The 19,927-nt window shown below is 46.2% G+C and overlaps 1 long non-coding RNA gene and 2 other non-coding genes across 3 annotated transcripts; all 3 read right to left on the reverse strand.

Annotated features, from left to right (window-relative positions):
• Window positions 1-17,114: 17,114 nt before the first annotated feature.
• Window positions 17,115-17,227, reverse strand: LOC111589387 (small nucleolar RNA Z278). The gene has a single exon (XR_004849813.1). It is a non-coding gene; the product is annotated as a small nucleolar RNA Z278 (small nucleolar RNA).
• Window positions 17,228-17,347: 120 nt separating this feature from the next.
• Window positions 17,348-17,462, reverse strand: LOC111589386 (small nucleolar RNA Z278). Its single transcript, XR_004849812.1, has one exon. It is a non-coding gene; the product is annotated as a small nucleolar RNA Z278 (small nucleolar RNA).
• A 559-nt stretch (window positions 17,463-18,021) lies between these two features.
• LOC103626582 (uncharacterized) lies at window positions 18,022-18,597 on the reverse strand. Its single transcript, XR_553012.2, has 3 exons — window positions 18,382-18,597; window positions 18,239-18,277; window positions 18,022-18,152 (listed from the first exon to the last, which is right to left on the reverse strand). It is a non-coding gene; the product is annotated as an uncharacterized lncRNA (long non-coding RNA).
• Between the last annotated feature and the right edge of the window lie 1,330 nt (window positions 18,598-19,927).

Below are 19,927 nucleotides of genomic sequence, written 5' to 3' on the forward strand. Positions count from 1 at the left end.
AATTTGTAGGTATTCAAACCTCTTTTAGACATTGTTTAAAAGTAGTAGGAACCCCAGTATTGAAAAATATAGTGTAGATATTCATTTAAAGCTATTTTACCCAAAACTTAGGAAAAATCAGAAAGGCATTAGAATCTAATGAACAGTGAGTGAAATTATTTTTCCTAGTTTGCTTAAGTAACAGAGAACCTAGGAAAAATAAAGAGACCTTTAGTCCAGATAAGTTTTAAAATAAAATGTTTTATTTAGCATTATTTGAACTGGAAATCAATTATTAGAATTACAAAGCTAGACCCAAAATTGATAATAAAAATTCAGTAGACTTATAACCACCAGAACCCCACTGCAAAAATAATGAACACCTCAGCCCAACATTTTAAGTAAGGAAAATAAATATAAGATGATAATGAGGCATTTTCCAAATAAATCAAGAATAACCCATAATGATGCAATAATGGGCAACCAAAATTTTGCTAAGTCCACAATGAGATAAACCACCAGAGAAAAATGCAAACCCATTGAAATGATGCAAAATAATACCTATTGCTAATATCTTATAAGAAAGGCCATTTAATCCACTTGATGCATACCACCCCTTCCCTTAAGCAAAAAGATGCCAAACTTCAGAATGATTGCTCTTGCGCAAAAGAAAGGCTAAGAAAAATCAGAACTCTGTTGTTTATATTTTTCAAATATAGTGGTAGTAGAAAGCACCTCTTTGGCTAGAAACTTGAGAAAACCCTAGTAAAATAACTAATAAGTATTAATAGCTAAAATTTTGTGCCAAGTCTTGTTATAGCACCTAAAAGCCAGCAAAAATAAGTTTTAGAGAATTACCTACTGTTAAATAATAGTCGTAGTTCAAAGCATCCCTTCTGCCCTAAAATTTGGTAATTTTGTCCAGAGAAAACTATTCACTTTCTGACCCCCAAATTTTGATGCAAAAAATTATACACCAGTACCAATCCACTGTAATTTTTGCAGAATTTTTGGAATTTTATTAAAGCAACTTGTAGTTCAAACCCACTCCAAAACATTAAAGAGAATAAAAGAAAAAGAAAGAAGAAATAAACCCCACCCCAATAAGTCCAACTTGAGTACTTATCAATTCTCACTAAGGCTTAAAAAGAATTCAGTGGAACCCCAAAAATAAACCTACCACTTACCTTAGCTAAGTTTGACCCAATTTACCAAGTATACCGCCCAAAGGTCTTACATAAGTGAAGTTAACCTTGTCTAACTCAAGAAGATCATACACCGTCAAAAGTTGTAATTTCTAAAAGCACATATCATATCATGCATATATCTTACGCATTGCATTCATTAGATTGTAATCTTGCCGACGGAGAGTACGTGCTCATCCCCGAGCAAGGATCTGTCCAAGAAGAGGACCAGGAGCAACCTTCCGAGGCTACTGTTGAGGATCTCCCCGCAGCCCCAGCAATTGAAGGCAAGCCCCGATTTATATGCATAACTGTATTATTATATGCTACTTTACTACACTTAATGCATGTAGGATTGTAATGTGCACTTAAGTGTAGGAGTTGCTTGAAACCTCTAGTTGCATTAACTTAGGATTCCTTTTTGAGATGAATACTAGTATGCTAGGTCGAGTAGCTGCTTGCTAATCAGGATCTCGGTAGAAGTCGAGTGATTTTTCTAGCACTCGCGCGAGGTCAGGAATTGATTGTATTCATCTTGATAACGGGATTTATGTTGGTCTATGGACTTGGATCCACGGAGGATGCCTTGACCATGAGACGGGAAAAAGGAATTAAGGATTAATGTGTGGATACCTGAGTCAAGCTTTTGAACGTACTAAGCACATGCCGGGAAAAATGGTAACCGGTAAACCTAGTACCTGAGTGAAGCCGGGCGCGGACTTTAACCCTCATGCGACCTGAGACTGGGTCTCCCATGCTAGCTATGGTGGGTACAAGTGCGGTCACTGCACGGCGGTAGCCGGGGTCAGTGGAGCATTGTATGCCAAGGCGGTGAGGCCTGGACGCGAACGGGGAATCGATGGGGACAGTTGTCATGTGTGGGGTCGGAGTACCCTGACATGCCGTGTGTTTAGGTTTACCTTGCAAGGTTAAAACCCGATTCGAATCGTCTGCTTCTCGCAGCTAATGAGACTGCTTGACCCCTTGTACTGCATCGAGTAAGAAGTGAAATGAGGTTACCTGAGATAATTTGTTGATTGAACTAAATGCTTGTTACCATGTATGCTTAGAAGGAGCAAATCTAGCTAAGTTAATGAGGATATAAATTTGAAAGTTAAAATTGATTTTAGAAACAGCTAGTGCTTTTGGCAAACCAAACCCCCTCAGCCAAAAAGCTACATAGTCTAGAGGTAGAGGAGTAGACTCCTCACACCGGGTAAGTCTAGCTGAATATTAGTATACTCAGCCTTGCTTGTGGCATAATTTTTGCAGGTACCATTCAGGAAATGGTTGATGGTGTGACTTGGCCTACCACCCTACCACCGGGTTGGACGGTCGAGTGGGATGTTGCTCCGGCAGGAGAGGAGCACAAGGAGTAGTGGGCCAGGCCTTGCCCATTTCCTCGATACCGACGACATCGATTATCCGCTGCATTTTATTTTGTGAACTCTTATTTGCTACTCAAAAACTCTGATCTATGTAATAACTCATCACTTAATTTGAGGTTTCATGTTTTATAGTATTTCTTCTGTGACTCACCTTCGAGTGAGATTGTGGAATTTGATCCTGGTTAAGTGGCTCTATCAGACTAGATCTGAGGAACTGACGGGTTATTCCGATTTAAGTGTGTTACGGCACCTGAGGCGTGACTTAGGCACTTAAGCTGGAATAATTCGGGTGGTTCCGCCATAGATCTCCTCAATTTTATGTCCCTCATTTGCATCATAAAAAGAGCATACACAAAATTAGAGATTAATTCAAACAAATGATAAAAAATGCATCATGTTGGAGTTTATATGTTTGTGCATTAAATAAAATAATAATGTTAATGATAATAAGATAATAATTACTAGAAGTTGGATTAAACCCTAAATTTGAAAATGGGGTTTTGAAAATAAGAAGAAGAGGAATGATATAAAAATATAAATAATATAAATATCCTTAAACTTATTACTTTTAACTGCACAAATATAGTGTAAATGATGAGCCATAAAGTTTGAATTTAAACTTGAATTCAAATTTGGATTTGAAAATAGAGAAAAAGGAATGAAAAATAAAAGAATAAAACAAAACCCAACTAAATGGGCCTCGCACCACCATTCTGGCCCACTGAAGGAAACCCCTGCGCAACCCAACCTCACCCACGCGCGCGCGTCACTGGATGGTGAGGCCCTCTGTCAGCCGCAGCCTTCTCTCTGCTCCTCCGCACAACCGGACGGATCAGACACCGACGCATGGACCCCACCTTGTCAGCTTCAACGTCCCCCTTCGGATCCCAACAGAACCGCGGCAAATCCGTCGCCGTAGACTCCGCGCGATTCCGGCCAAACTCCCATCGCGAACTTGGCTCTAGCTATAAATTACTCGGTCCCGAACCCCCCTCGAGACCTATCAACTCCATCCGCCCAGACCGCGCCGCGCAGAGTACAGACGCTGCCGCGCGGAAGGGAGGGAACCGAGAGGGACCGCGCTGCCACCGGGGAAAATTCGACTGGCCGTACCCGGGTCCTCGGATTTGTCCCCAGGAGCTCCTCCAGACCCTGGGAGAAGTGTCTGTGGCCACATCGCTCGGGGATTGTCGCCTACGCCATCGGAATTCCTCGTCGTTGCAACAGCGCCTCCGCCGACCCGCTTCGTGTCGTGGCCAGCAGCTCCTCGTGACTCAACTGAGGTAATCCGCCCTTCACCCGATTCGCCAGGTTATCCTTGGGGTCTAGCGCCGATTAATTTTGGACTTGGGGTAGTGGGGAGGCCGGATTGCATGCTCGTCGGCGTGCCCTCCACCGCGACGAGGGTGCTGCCGCCCGAGCAACAGTGTTTAGGGAGGAGCACGTGGACCGTTGGATCGCTAGCAGATGGTTGTGATTAGAATCCAGCGTACCCCTTCGGGTGATAGTTCAGCACCGTCTGATCAGGATCGGACAATCGACGCTTATCCCTGTGTTCATTAAATCGCAACCATTGAATTTAATCGGTCGGTTGTGTGCCCTTAGTAGCTATTTTAGATCCGGGTCAATTACCGTTGATCCAACGGTCGAGACTGCGTACCGCTTCATCGCGCTGGTGATCTAATCTCGCGCGTCTATTTCTGATCGGACGACCAGTATCTGGTCATACCCCTTCGCCCTAGTTATTTTGCTAAAGAACCCTTATTGTTTACAGAAAACAACCCGCAATCCGTAGTCACTATGGTCTGAGTCTCTGGAAACTTACGAGTGGGTCCCTGCACTTTTTAGATTTTGGCGCCCAATCCAGAGAGTAATGGAAATAGGAAAATAATCACATAAATTGATTTTTAATGTATAAATAAGTGTTAGAACTTGTTTAATTTGTAGAAAATTCATATTAACTCCAAATTGACCCATTCCAATTTCTAAAATTTTGTAATATTAATGTCTATCACCTAGAGTCTCTGTTTTAACATGAAAACAGTAAGAAAATTAATTTCTCATTTAATCCTATCTCAAGCACATTAAACCGTAGGAAATTCATAACTTGCAATCCATAACTTCAAAATTAATTATTCTTGTTCCTATGATCTTATTTTAATGTGTAGATTTTTATTGTATATTTTATTTATCTGTTTGATGTGATGTTAATTTATGCTATACTATGTATGTATTGTGGTTATGCGAGTAGACGAGCAAGCTAAAGAGGATTTCGGGGTTCAGCAAGTAGAAGTAGCTGAGCAGGAGCTCATTGAAGGCAAGTTGTGCCCTTGATCACTTACTTTTCCCAGTCATGTTCTTATTAATCATAATGATCTGCATAGGTTAATTTTGATGGGACCCAACAGGTTATCCTAGTTTGACTATCTTTATACCTTGATTACCACTGAACTTTTTGGGTAGTACATGCTATTGCTTTATGTGGTTTTGGGTATAGAGATATTCACTACTCATAATTACACTTTTTATTATTAGTTTATTATTACTGTTCATGGTAAGATCATTATGTTAATTGGAACATGGAGAACCACCCGGGAAAACAGTGCTACCACAAGGGTTTAATGGGACGCCCTTGGCTGATTAATTAGGAAAGCTAGTGGAGGACTATCTTACCCGAAAGGGGCAAGGGCAGTAGGGGAGTGGTCAGTGTAGGGAGGTCCTCGGTTGATTTTGCTGCGATGGCGGTCAGGCGAGGGATTCCTGCACTGGAGCTTCCTATAAACTATAGCGGGTTTTCTGAAGCTAGTAGAACTTTGTAAAGGCCTCGTAGTGTTACCCTGGCTCGCCTCCTCAGTAGAGGTGTATGGGATTGGTCGTCTCTTGGCAGATGGGTAACATGACTTGTGGGTAAAGATGTGCAACCTCTGTAGAGTGTAAAACTGGTATACTAGCCGTGCTCTCGGTCATGAGCAGCTCGGACACTCACATGATTAATTTATGAAACTTAAATTTAATTTGACATTTGCATCGCATTTGGGATTATTTTATTATTACTTTTCTTTATTATTATTAAGGTTTGGTATTTACTTACACTTAGTAATTGCTAATAAAATTTTGACCAACTTATAAAAGCAATGCTCAGCCTCAGCCTCTATTTTGTTGATCAGCCTTACACTTCACTTGAACTCCCACCTTTGGTGAGTTCATGCACATTATTCCCCACGACTTGTTGAGCTATGAATGTATATGAGCTCACTCTTGCTGTCTCACACCCCCCCCACAGGAGAAACAGGTGGTCGAAGAGGAGCCGCCTAACTCTGAGGCTTTCGACTTGATCTAGGTGGCGTCTCACAGTCAGCTTTCTGGCGCCAAGGATAGATTTTAGATCCTGCGATATTTATCTCTTATTTTGTAAGACTTCCGCTATGTAATAAAGTACTCTGATTATATTGTGACATTTATCTCTATACACTCTGTTATTATATATGTTGTCTCCTTTGGCGCATGTATGAGATGCACCCGACTTTGTTCCTTAAAACCGGGTGTGACAAAAGTGGTATCAGAGGAAATGTTGACTGTAGGACGAAACCTAGATAGAAATGGACAACACCCTTACCTACTTACCTTACTCTGATTCATTCTATACTTATCTCACTCTGATTCTTTCTATACTTTTCTTGATTTTGTCTCACCTTCTACTGTTCTACTCTGATTACTCTTATCTCTTCTACTCCAAAACATGGTGGATTTCACACCTTGGAATCCTACACTTATGATCTTTTTTAAGAGATAGGAGGCCTAAGACAATTAAAACTATTTTATCTATTAAAAAATATTGGTTGATTGTTCTGATGATCAATGCCTGATTTGCTTCTTTGATTGATTGAAATAGTATAGACGGGCATCTTAGCATGTACCACCATAAGGTAATGTATTAACGTTAGTAGGTGACACACTAATCTACTTAGCTAATAAATCCCCCGCAGTAACATTCCTCGTAATTACTCGCCTTGTCTACAATTCTTCCTTTCATACCCTGTGTTTCTAACCCAGATGGGCTACCCCTATAGAGTTAGAAGAGAGCACTATAGACGTGATCCTTGGTATGTCATGGTTAAGAAAGGCAAAGGCAGTATATACACTGTGCTAAGGGAACCGTAGAACTCACAAGTTCCAAAGGAGAAAGATTTGAAGTTGAAATTGCAGTAACTACCACCATCATACTAGCAGCATTCTTAGTAGATGAGAAGTTTGTGGGTGACAACATTCGTGCAGTTAGGGATTTTCCGGATGTCTTTCCAGAGGAGTTATCAGGGATGCCACCATATAGGGAAGTTGAGTTTGTCATTGATCCCTTACCTGGAACTGCTCTTATTTCTAAATGGACATATAGGATGTCTGTAGAAGAGTTAAAAGAACTCAAGAAGCACTTAACGGAGTTGCAAGAGGCTGGGTACATTCGTCCGAGTCTTCACCTTGGAGAGCACCGATTTTGTTTGTATAGAAGAAAGATGGATTGCAAGGGATGTGCGTGGATTAAAGGTCCCTTAATGGTGTCACTATGAAGAACAAGTATCCATTACCCCGCATTAAAGATTTATTTGATCAGATGAGAGGTGCAAGGGTATTCTCGAATATTGATCTCCGATCGGGTTATCACCAAATAAAGATTAGGCCATCGGATTTTCCCAAGGCGGATTTCTCAACCCGATATGGATTATATGAGTTCACTGTTATGTTGTTTGGATTAACTAATGCACCAGCTCATTTTATGAATTTGATGAATAAGGTGTTCATAGAGTATTTGGACAGATTCGTCGTGGTTTTCATCGACGATATTTTTATTTATTCCAAGAGTGATAGTGATCATGAGGAACATCTGAGATTGGTGCTACAGAAGCTACGAGATAATCAACTTCACGCCAAGTTTAGCAAGTGCGAGTTTTGGATTGGTGAAGTGCCATTCCTTGGACATATCATTTCTAATGGAGGAATATCAGTGGATCCTGCTAAAGTCAAAGAGATAGTGGCGTGGAGCATACCCACTATAGTTACTGAGGTCCAGAGTTTCTTGGGACTTGCAGGATATTATCGGAGATTTATTGAAGGACTTTCTAAGAATTCTAAGCCTATGACCTCACTTCTGGAGAAGGGAAGAGAGTTTAAGTTGGATGAGAAGTGCCAAGACAGCTTTGATCAATTAAAGAAGAGATTGATGTCACCACCAGTGTTGGTTATGCCAGATCTACAGAAGGGATTTGATATCTATTGTGATGCATGTGGCCAAGGCTTAGGATGTGTGCTCATGCAAGAAGGACATGTGATCGCCTATGCGTCTCGTCAGTTGTGGAAACATGAATTGAACTACCCCACTCATGACTTAGAGCTGGCAGCCGTTGTGCATGCACTTAAGATTTGGAGACACTACATTATGGGAACTAAGTGCCAAGTATACAAATATCATAAGAGTTTGAAGTACATATTCACTCGGAAGGATCTCAACCTTAGGCAACGCCATTGGTTGGAGCTTATTAAGGATTATGATTTGGAGATTCATTACCACCCAGGCAAGGCAAATTTGGTTGCAGATGCCTTGAGTTGGAAGGAGCACGTTCATTCCGCTATTGTTGTCCGGCTACCCGAAGAATTAGCAAAAGATTTTGAGAGGCTCAACCTGGGGATTGTTACACATACGGAAGGAGTTACTATTGAATTGGAACCTACCCTAGAGCAAGAAATTCGTAAAGGTCAGATTGGTGATGCCAAAATCCAGGATATCAAGGATCTAATAACAGAGGGTAGAGGCCTAGATTTCATAGAGGATGAGCAAGGCACGATATGGTTCAAGAATCGGATCTGTGTTCCCGATATTGATAGTCTTCGGGAAACCATATTGAAGGAGGCACATGACTCAGTTTATTCTATCCACCCTGGGAGTACCAAGATGTATCAGGATTTGAAGCAGAAGTACTGGTGGTGTGGACTGAAGAGAGTAGAGAGATGTGGCTGCACATGTGGCTATGTGCGATGGGTGTCAAAGAGTTAAGACCAAACACCAAAGACCAGCTGGACTATTATACCCATTAAAGATACCCGAATGGTGGTGGGAAGAAATTGGTATGGATTTCATTATTGGATTGCCTCGCATCCCGAAATGATATGATTCTGTATGGGTGGTTGAGGATAGATGGACTAAAGTAGCTCACTTCATTCCCGTCAAGGCTACTTATAAAGGCTCTCAACTAGCAGAGTTATATATGGCTCAGATTGTGTCTGTACACGGTGTACCGAAGAAGATCGTTTTGGATAGTGGATCATAGTTTACCCCTAGATTTTGGAAAAGTTTTCATGAGAATATGGATGCGAAGTTGAATTTTAGTTCGGCCTACCTCAGACTGATGGACAGACTGAAAGGACTAATCAAGTGCTGGAAGATATGTTAAGAGCTTGTGCCCTTAAGCATGGTGGTAGTTGGGATAAGAGTTTGCCTTATGCGGAGTTCTCTTATAATAATAGCTATCAGGCCAGTTTAAAGATGTCACCGTTTGAGGCTTTATATGGCAGAAAGTGCAGGACTCCACTGTATTGGGATCAAACTGGCGAAAGGCAGTTGTTTGGGCCTGAGATTATACAAGAAGCAGAAGAGCAAGTCCAACAAATAAGGGAGAATTTGAGAACTGCACAGTCAAGGCAGAAAAGCTATGCTGATACCCGAAGAAGACTGCTAGAGTTTAAGGAGGGTGATTATGTCTATTTGAAGGTGTCACCACTCAGGGGTATGAGAAGATTTAAAGTCAAAGGAAAGTTGTCCCCTCGCTTTATTGGACCCTTCTTAATCTTGAAGCGAGTGGGAGAGGTGGCATATCAATTGGAGTTACCGGATCATCTCGCGGATGTTCATGATGTCTTTCATGTATCTCAGCTAAAGAAATGTCTCAGGGTACCTGAAGAGCAGTTACCAATGGAGGACCTTAATGTTCAAGATGACCTGACTTATGCTGAGTACCCCATCAAGATTCTTGATACATTGACTCGAGTTACAAGAAATAAGGTGATAAAGATGTGCAAGGTGCAATGGAGTCACCACGGTGAAGATGAAGCTACTTGGGAAAGAGAAGAAGAGCTTCGCATAGATTTTCCCCACCTTTTCTCTAGATCGTCCTAAATCTCGAGGATGAGGTTATTTTTAAGGGGGGTAGGATTTGTAATACTCAAAGTTGTATCCAAAGAATAATAGAGAGATCTCCTCAATTTTATGTGCCTCATTTGCATCATAAAAAGAGCATACACAAAATTTAGAGATTAATTCAAACAAATGATAAAAATGCATCATGTTGGAGTTTATATGTTTGTGCATTAAATAAAATAATAATGTTAATGATAATAAGATAATAATTACAGGAAGTTGGATTAAACCCTAAATTTGAAAATGGGGTTTTGAAAATAAGAAGAAGAGGAATGATATAAAAATTTAAATAATATAAATATCCTTAAACTTATTACTTTTAACTGCACAAATATAGTGTAAATGATGAGCCATATAGTTTGAATTTAAACTTGAATTCAAATTTGGATTTGAAAATAGAGAAAAAGGAATGAAAAATAAAAGAATAAAACAAAACCCAACTAAATGGGCCTCGCACCACCATTCTGGCCCACTGAAGGAAACCCTTGCGCAACACAACCTCACCCACGCGTGCGTCACTAAATGGCGGGGCCCTGTTTCAGCCGCAGCCTTCTCTTCGCTCCTCCGCACAACTGGACGGATCAGACACTGTTGGGTAACGTAATTAGGGGTACCCCCAACACTCCTAAACATGGCTGGTAACCACCATCAGCACAAACCGCAAAGACTGATGGGCACGGTTCAGGTCAAGGCCTCGTCTACCAAGGGACGCGATCTCGCCTCGCTCGAGCCCGGCCTCGGGCAGGAACAGTAGTCTCGGACGAATTCACGCCTCGCCCGAGGGCCTCCTCAAGCAACGGGCGCACCCTCGACTCGCCTGAAGCCTAGCTCGGGTAGGCTTCGTTGTGAAGCAACCTTGGCCAAATCACCTCACCAATCGACCGTATCGCAGACGCATTCAATGCGAGGATCGCCTGACACCTTATCCTGACACACGTGCTTCAGTCGGCAAGGTCGAAGTGACCGCAGTCACTTCACCCTTTCACTGACCGACCTGACAGGAAAACAGCGCCGCCCGCCCTGCTCCGACTGCTGTGCCACCCGCCAGGGTGAGGCTGACAACAGCCAAGTTCAGCCTCAGGCGCAACAGGAAGCTCCGCCTCGCCCGACCTTAGGCCTCGGCCTCGGAAGGAGGTCTCCGCCTCGCCCGACCCCAGGGCTCAGCCTCAACCTCGGCCTCAGAAGGAGGTCTCCGCCTCGCCTGACCCAGGGCTCAGCCTCAACCTCGGCCTCGGAAGGTGGTCTCTGCCTCGCCCAACCCTAGGGCTCGGCCTCAACCTCGGCCTCGGAAGAAGTCTCCGCCTCGCCCGACCTTGGGCTCGGACCGACCGCGCCACAGGGGATACATCATTACCCTACCCCTAGCTAGATCAGGCTATGGGGGAACAAGACCGGCGTCCCATCTGGCTCGCCCCGGTAACAAGTAATGATGGCTCCCCGCGTGCGCCCATGACGACGGTGGTTCTCAGCCCCCTACGGAAGCAAGGAGACGTCAGCAAGATCCCAGCAGCACCGACAGTTGTGCTTCTACGGGGCTCAAGCACTTCTCCGACGGCCACGTTACCGCGTACACAGGGCTCTAGCACCCCTTTGACAGCCACGTTGGCATGTACACAGGACTCAAGCACCTCTCTGCCAGACACGTTAGCGCATAGCTCCGCCCCCATTGTACACCTGGACCCTCTCCTTGCATCTATAAAAGGGAGGTCCAGGGCCTTCATGCGAGAGGGTCGCGCGGGAGGACGAGCTGACGAACAGACTCACTCTCTCTCTCTCTCTCTCGTGAACGCTTGTAACCCCTACTACGAGCACACCCCCCTGGGCGCGGGATAACACGAGCCGCGTTTTTCCCCCTTGTGTTCCATCTCGCGCCAACCCATCTGGGCTGGGAAGCGCAGCGATAAATTTACTCGTCGGTCCAGGGACCCCCCAGGGTCGAAACACCGACAGTTGGCGCGCCAGGTAGGGGCCTGCTGCGTGTTAACGAACAACTTCCTGTTGAGTTCCAGATGGGTAGTCTCCAGCATCCTCTTCAGCCCGGGACGCTGCTCCGCTTCGGGAGTCTCGAGTTCATGTCCCTCGACGGCAGCTACGACATGGTACTCCTCCCCTCGCAGCGCGACAGCATCAACGACGGCCGTCAGCTCGCCCGGCGGCAGCGGACTCGACGACGTCTTCCCCCCATGGCAGAAGAGCAGCATCCGGGTTTGTCCCGCCACCCTCCTCGCCACAGGAGGAGGAGACGGGGCAACCGTGGCCAGGAAGGAGGCGGCATCTCGTCAGCTGTCGAGCGAGTCGACGACGCTGGCACCCCAGTGGGGGACATGTCGGGCGTTGTCCTCGCGCCTGAGACGACGACGAGTGTCGTTTCCCCGCAACATGCCAACCCCAAGCGGACAAATGACGCCAGCACACTCGCGAGGGACTTGCTGGGCGTTAGCCTCGTACCTGAGATAACGGTGCAGTCCGTCCCCGACGCGACCTCGTCACCGTCCATCGATCGAGAGGTACCGTCCGTTTTCCACCCTGTGCCTTTTAGATTCAGCTTCGATCCGCCAAGCGACCCCGCTTCGGTGAGCACTTTCGTAAAGGCATATCCTAACCTTCCGGGGTACCATATGTGGTCAACCTGTGACTGACTAACGACCGTCTCAACCTACGGGCCCCCGGGTTCCGAGGAAGAAGACGAGCCCGACTCTGGTTGGGATTTCTCCGGGCTCGGTAATCTCAGTGCCATGCGATACTTCATGACCGCATGTGACTACTACCTCTCTGATTGCTCCGATGATGGCCACAGCCTTGACGACGAGGGTTGTGGCCCAAGTCGCGAATGTTTCCACGTCGATCTCGGGGGTCACGACGAAGGCAACCACCTTGGTATGTCGGAGGATGACGATCCCCCTGGGCCTGCGCCTCGCATTGACATCCTGCGGGGAGCTAGTTGTGGTCCCAGTCCCTGCGGGGGGTCAGGACACACATCTCGAGCAAATCCGCGAGATGCAGGCCAAGCTCGACGAGGAAGCAGGGCAACTTGTGCAGCTCCGGCAAAACATCGAGCAGGAGTGGGCAGGCCGAGCACTCACTAGAGAAATGCGTCATCAGGCCCAGGACGTCCAGCGCCGTATCGCTGACGATGGTAGGGCAAGGCTGCCCTGGCCTTTAGCGGAGTCGGCCAGAATCTGGCTGCAGCGGCAATACTACTCCGAGCGATGCCGGAGCCATCCACCACCGAGGGGCGACGTATCCAGGGAGAACTCAAGAATCTCCTGGAGGATGCCGCGGTCCGACGGGCCAAAAGCTCTGCCTCCCGAAGGCAAGGGTGCCCCCCCGGAGCATCGCGCAACGACTTCCCGATTCATGCGGGAGGCCTCGGACCACACCGGGCGCACGCGGGATGCAACGCCTGCAGCCCCGGGTCGCCTCGGCAACGAGCACCACCGCCGCGACTGTCGAGCCCGCCTCGACGAGAAGGTGCGCCGAGGCTACCACCCCAGGCGTGGGGGACGCTACGACAACGAGGAGGATCGGAGCCCCTCGCCCGAACCACCAGGTTCGCAAGCCTTCAGCCGGGCCATACAACAGGCGCCGTTCCCAACCCGGTTCCGAACCCCGACTACCATCACCAAGTACTCGGGGGAAACAAGGTCGGAGTTATGGCTTGCGAACTACCGTCTGGCCTGCCAGCTGGGTGGAACAGACGACGACAACCTCATCATTCGCAACCTCCCCCTGTTACTCTCCAACGCCGCCCGAGCCTGGCTGGAGCATCTGCCTCCTGCGCAGATCTCCAACTGGGACGACCTAGTCAAGGCCTTCGTTGGGAACTTCCAGGGCACATACGTGCGCCCTGGGAACTCCTGGGATCTCCAAAGCTGCCGCCAGCAGCCCAAGGGAATCCTTGCAAGAGTACATCCGGCAGTTTTCGAAGCAGCGCACCGAGTTGCCCAACATCACCGACTCGGATGTCATTGGGGCGTTCCTCGTCGGTACCACTTGCTGCGACCTGGTGAGCAAACTGGGCCGCAAGACCCCCACCAAGGCAAGCGAGTTGATGGACATCGCCACCAAGTTCGCCTCCGGTCAGGAGGTGGTCGAAGCCATCTTCCGGAAGGACAAGCAGCCTCAGGGACGCCAGCAGGAAGACGTCCCCGAGGTGTCCGCCCAGCGTGGCGCGAAGAAGAAGGCGAAAAAGAAGTCGCAAGTGAAGCGCGACGCCGCCGACACAGATCTTGTCGCTGCCACCGAGCACAGGAACCCTCGGAAGCCTCCCAGAGGGGCCAACCTATTCGACAAGATGCTCAATGAGTCGTGCCCCTATCACCAGGGTCCCGTCAAGCACACCCTTGAGGAATGCCTCATGCTTCGGCGCTACTTCCATAAGGCCAGGCCCCCGGCGGAAGGTGGCAAAGGCCATGACAACGACAAGAAAGAGGGCAACAAGGAAGAGGAGTTCCCCGAGGTCCACAGCTGCTTCATGATCTACGATGGGCAAGTGGCGAACGCCTCGGCTCGGCACTACAAGCAGGAGCGCCGGGACGTCTGCTCGGTAAAGGTGGCGGCACCAGTCTACCTAGACTGGTCCGACAAGCCCATCACCTTCGTCCAAGGCGACCACCCCGACTGCGTGCCTAGCCCAGGAAAGTACCTGCTCGTCGTCGACCCCGTCATCGGCAACGCCAGGCTCACCAAGGTCCTCATGGACGGAGGCAGCAACCTCAACATCATCTACGCCGAGACCCTCAGGCTCTTGGAGATCGATCTGTCCACGATCTGGGCCGGTGCGGCGCCCTTTCACGGGATCATCCCCGAGAAGCGCGTCATGCCTCTTAGACAACTCGACCTGCCCGTCTGCTTTGGAACTCCCTCCAACTTCCGAAAGGAAACCCTCACCTTCGAGGTGGTCGGGTTCCGAGGAACCTACCACGCAGTGCTGGGGAGACCGTGCTACGCCAAGTTCATGGCCGTACCCAACTACACGTACCTCAAGCTCAAGATGTCGGGCCCCAATGGGGTCATCACCGTCGGATCCACGTACCGACATGCGTACGAATGCGACGTGGAGTGTGTGGAGTACGCTGAGGCCCTCGCCGAGTCCGAGGCCCTCATCACCGACCTGGAGTGCCTCTCCAAGAAGGTGCCTGATGCGAAGCGCCACGCCGGCAACTTTGAACCAGCTGAGGCGGTTAAGTCCGTCCCTCTCGACCCCAGCAACGACGTCTGCAAGCAAGTCTAGATCGGCTCCGAGCTCAACCCCAAATAGGAAGGAGTGCTCATCGACTTTCTCCGTGCAAACGCCGAAGTTTTTGCATGGAGTCCCTCGGACATGCCCGGCATACCGAGGGATGTCGCCGAGCACTCACTGGATATCCGAGCCGGTGCCCGACCTGTGAAGCAGCCTCTGCGCCGTTTCGACGAAGAAAAGCGCAGAGCCATAGGCGAGGAGATCCACAAGCTGATGGCTGCAGGGTTCGTCAAAGAGGTATTCCATCCCGAATGGTTAGCTAACCCTGTGCTTGTAAAAAAGAAAGGTGGGAAGTGGAGGATGTGCGTAGACTACACTGAGGATGTGCGTAGACTACACTGGTCTAAACAAAGCATGTCCGAAGGTTCCCTACCCTCTTCCTCGCATCGATCAAATTGTGGACTCCACTGCTGGGTGCGAAACCCTGTCATTCCTCGACGCCTATTCAGGTTATCACCAAATCAAGATGAAAGAGTCCGACCAGCTCGCGACTTCTTTCATCACACCTTTTGGCATGTACTGCTATACTACTATGCCATTTGGCTTGAGGAATGCAGGTGCGACATACCAAAGGTGCATGAACCACGTGTTCGGAGAGCACATCGACCGAACGGTCGAGGCTTACGTCGATGACATCGTTGTCAAGACGAGGAAAGCCTCTGACCTCCTCTCTGACCTTGAAACGACATTCAAGTGTCTGAGAGCGAAGAGCGTGAAGCTCAATCCCGAGAAGTGTCACTACAAAAAACTGGTTAAAGAACGTGGGTGAAAAACCGTCGAACTTAATGTAATAAGCCGTCGAACTTACCGTAAGAACGTGGGTTTACCGACGAATATAGCCGACGGCGATTTTTGGACGAACTTAGAGAAGTAAGTTCGACGGCCCCGTCGAACTTAAGGTTAAGAACGTGGGTACCGTCGAACTTAAGGTTAAGAACGTGGGTACCGTCAAACTTAAGATTAAGAACGTGCGTTTTTAAGTTCGACGGGGGCCGTCGAATTTTTTCCCATAAGTTCGACGGCACCCACGTTCTTAATCTTAAGTTCGACGGGGCCATGTGGCCGTCGAACTTATGTGTCCTGCGGACGTCTGCGCGGACTGCACAATAAGTTCGACGGTACCCACGTTCTTAACCTTAAGAATGTGGGTACCCACGTTCTTAACCTTAAGAATGTGGGTACCCACGTTCTTAAACCTTTTCCAGAAAAAAAATAAAAAATAAAAAAATAAAAAATTAGACACACATAATATCACATGCAACACAATATATCACAGACAATACAGATTTCAAACACATTGATATATGTTCATATCACAAATTCACACAAGTCCAAATATATAAGTTCGCAAATTCACATAAGTCCAAATATATAAGTTCACAAATTCACACAAGTTCACATCCATAGTTCACAAGTTCAAACACACAAGTTCAAATATTAGCTCCATTGCTCTCGATCAGGACATCGGATTGTTGTTCGTAGCTCGACCACTAGAATTGAGACATCTGTCCGCAAAGTCAACGTGAGGGGGAGGAGTCACTCGATGAGAGCCGGAATCCTACAAAATAAACCAAAATTCTCATAAATATACAACTGACATTAAATCACATGTACACAAAGATATAGGAAAGTATGATAAACACAAAATGTGGCTTCCAAGAAGATCACAAAATGTTGGCTTTAAATCACATGTACACGAAGATATAGGAAAGCATGATAAACACAAAATGTGGCTTCCAAGAAGATCACAAAATGACATGTACACCAAGATATAGGAAAGCATGATAAACATCTATCCTAGCCTAAAGTGTTGGCATCACAACAAACAAGCAGCAGTGGAGTAGTCCCAAAAAAAGAAGGCCAATTTGCAGCCACTGGATTTGTGTGAGCGCTCTTCTAATGGTTGTTTTTAATAATAGTTCCTATTGAGATCATCACATCATTTAGGAGAATGAAGAAACTCATTCAAGACCCTAAACTGACTATACAGGGCTGCAGTTACCTACACCTCACATGTTGGACAATTCATCATAGGTTACTGTGAAGGTAAAAATTGGACGCATTTGATTCATAAGCTTCCAAATATAACAGTGAAAGATAAGATCGAGCTGAACATAACATAGGCAAACATTTAAACCTCAGAAAGTGCCCATATAACTCATTTGAATGTAGGACCCAAGTAGGTTCTCCCTGGCAAGCAGGAACTTGGAGTTGTCTACACCTCACAATTAGGCAAATCATCATCGAAAGCAAGAAATTTATAAGCACATTGCTCTATCTATGTTCTACCAACAAATAAATATTGACATTTTCATTCAACAATAGCCACCGGAAAAAACACATGCATTGCTCAAAGTAATGTTCAGAAAGCTCAGTTAAAGCCCATATATATCATTCCAATGTAGGACCCCAAGTAGGTTCTCCCTGAAACGCAGGGACATGGAGTGATCTACATCTAATTCAAAGGGCGATTCATCATTGCTTAGTAAAATAATTTCAAATCAATATAATAAACAAAAGTCAGATGCCAATACAATGGAAGGAATGGAAAGCTGCTGCAAACATTAAACAAGCTGAGAACATGATGCTCGCACCTTTGATTCCATGTTCTGAACTTTATTAGAACATTGCAAGTCAGCCTCCAGAAAAGCATTCGTTTTGTAGTCCTGCATTCATGTGCTTCACCGTTAGCCTACTCACTCATATTTTGTAATTTACTTCAGCAATTGGCATGCATTAATCAATGGTCCATGTGAAAATAAAATAATAAGAAGGCATGCTGACTCAAAAGCAGCTAATGAGTAATGATAAGATCACCTCAAAGGCCTTTTTGAGAGAACTGTTTCCAGGTATGCGTAGCATTAAGCAAGGCTACCTTTAACCAATATCCTTCATAAATTCTTCACTTATTAACAAATCTTGCTATAGTTAATCATCAGCTAAACTACTACTGATCATCAATATTTGTTGCTAGAAATGAAGTGCAATATTTCAGTTTAGTTGTGTGCACTAATGAATTCAGTGGAAGCGTGGTACCCAATATTTAGAGTAGACGTCGAATCTGGAACCGTTGGTTGTGACAGTGATGAGGAGCTTGTTCATGCTCCGTTTTGCTGCTCCCGAGGGTGTGCGTTCACTAAAGCATTGTTTTTCTCCTTATCTGCCTCCATGAGCTGCTTTCAAAAAATACAATTAGCACCAGGGTCTGACCTCCAGACCAACATTGTCACTATGCCATAAACGACAAAGGAAGCTTTACCTTTTGCAGGGCACCATTTTGATCTGTAAGTGCTTTCTCCTGCACACAGGAAGATGATTGATTGTAAAGGTGCACCACAAATCTTATCAGCAATCAACATTTCATGATTTTTACTGGTTTGTTGCTAGACGAGATATAGTTACCACAACTAGTCTGCTCAAACACTTCGACATGAGTGCTTTCTTTCTCATTATCCTTTTCACTATTTCATGGTAAAATGCCACTCATAGTGAGCCATTTCCATGTTTAGTGCGTCCACATCCACCAGAGATCAGTTTCACGGTCTTGTCTAGTTGCTTTGCGATTTTGTTTGGTCCCACTTAAATTTCTGTCCTGCTTTCGCCACTGACAAAGGCTTTGTTGTTGCTGCATGATGGATAGTGGCAGCAGATTGCGATTGTTAAACTACAGTGAAAATACATTAATCTCAATGAAACATGTGTATAATTATGCCATAACGAGACTGAAATGTTTTTGCTCTCATTCCCCCAAATTCTGGGTGTCCTCGCAACAATAATTTTCACTAGTGAGTAGTGACTCATGTAACATATGCAGAATGCGACGTACAAGGGAACCTATATTGTAGCTGACCTTTTTCTGAAGCTCGGAAATTGAATTGAACATGAGCTGATTCTGTGCCAAAAAATAAATAAAGCTATAATATAATAATAGACTAAGACGTTAGTAAATAACCAAAATAATTGTGCACCGAACAACAAATTTGACCCCAACTAATTCACCTTTCTTGATCTAATATGCTTCAAAGAACTGTCCAATTGTTGCTCCAGTTGCTGAAGTTCTTTTATGGTCAGTGAATCCAATTGTTCCCCTAACAGTTGCCTTCCATTGGGACCAGGCAGGTAATAAAATAAAAAAGTTATCAGTAAACATTATCATAACCAGAATAAGAGTCCTCTTGAGCAAGTCGGTGGTACCATTATTAATAGCATCAAGAAATGATTGTGTCAATCCAGCAAGGATGGGACCTGTCAAAGCTAACGGAGTACATATGCATCAGCTCACTTACTTACCATCTGCAAAGCTAACAGAGTACATATGCATCATTGAATAACTCATGGAAACCAGTTCGTGTCTCTACTTGAAGTCGAAGCACCGAGCAAATTGGATTTCTACTCTGACTAATTTCTAGTGTCGTCGTTGCCTTAAGTCAAACGTAGCTACCAGTAAGTAGTCTGATCGGATCTTTGTTCTAGCTGCACTTTTTGGTGTACTACCAGTAGTCCGGATGCGTCGCTAGAGGAGAGGAAGCTTCCACTGCCTGCTGGAGTGGTGGATTCTCTCGAGATAGGCAGTGAACTGACATCGACGACAGGGGAGGGGAGACGGCGCAGACCGACAGCAACACCCAAACCAGTGGGTGGCCGCCAATTCGGATAAGCCAAGGATGAGTTGCCAGTGTGGGGGCTCCCTACGCGCCGCCCCCTCTCGCGTGCTTCGTCGTGAGCAGCTCGTTGTTCGCAGGGGGCTCCGCCTCTGGCTGCTGCTTCGTGTTCAGCGTGTTCCAGGGACAGGGTAACAATCCCCCAAAATGGCGAGGACCTAACAAGCAAGCTAACAATCCGTCGAGCAGGAGCAGGGGAAATCATTGAACCCAAAAAAACGATGGTCGGACGGGCGTATACGGTACCCTGCTGTTTCGCTGGAAGGACTAGCGCAGCTCGGGGTCGA

This window comes from Zea mays, chromosome 5, assembly GCF_902167145.1.
Source record: "Zea mays cultivar B73 chromosome 5, Zm-B73-REFERENCE-NAM-5.0, whole genome shotgun sequence".
In the NCBI taxonomy this organism is placed as follows: domain Eukaryota; kingdom Viridiplantae; phylum Streptophyta; class Magnoliopsida; order Poales; family Poaceae; genus Zea; species Zea mays.